This window comes from Eleutherodactylus coqui, unplaced genomic scaffold (assembly GCF_035609145.1).
Source record: "Eleutherodactylus coqui strain aEleCoq1 unplaced genomic scaffold, aEleCoq1.hap1 HAP1_SCAFFOLD_42, whole genome shotgun sequence".
Lineage (NCBI taxonomy): Eukaryota > Metazoa > Chordata > Amphibia > Anura > Eleutherodactylidae > Eleutherodactylus > Eleutherodactylus coqui.
In genome coordinates, this window is record NW_027101829.1 from 81858 (window position 1) to 82403 (window position 546).

The window sequence follows — 546 nt, forward strand, 5'->3', positions numbered from 1 at the left end:
GACCGTGTTTGAAAAAGCATTACGCTTGCGCTCCCAGCCTAGAGCATGAATCAGAGCACGATTCGTGTCTAACACAAACTCACTGTTTTCACCGTCCTGTACCTCGGCACCTGAGAGGTGTAGACCGTGTTTGAAAAAGCAATAAGCTTGCGCTCCCAGCCTAGAGCATGAATCAGAGCACGATTCGCGTCTAACACAAACTCATTGTTTTCACAGTCCTGTAACTCGGCACCTGAGAGGTGTAGACCGTGTTTGAAAAAGCATTACGCTTGCGCTCCCAGCCTAAAGCATGAAACAGAGCACGATTCGCGTCTAACACAAACTCACTGTTTTCACCGTCCTCTAACTCGGCACCTGAGAGGTGTAGACCGTGTTTGAAAAAGCAATAAGCTTGAGCTCCCAGCCTAGAGCATAAATCAGAGCACGATTCGCGTCTAACACAAACTCATTGTTTTCACCGTCCTGTAACTCGGCACCTGAGAGGTGTAGACCGTGTTTGAAAAAGCAATAAGCTTGCGCTCCCAGCTTAAAGCATGAAACAGAGCA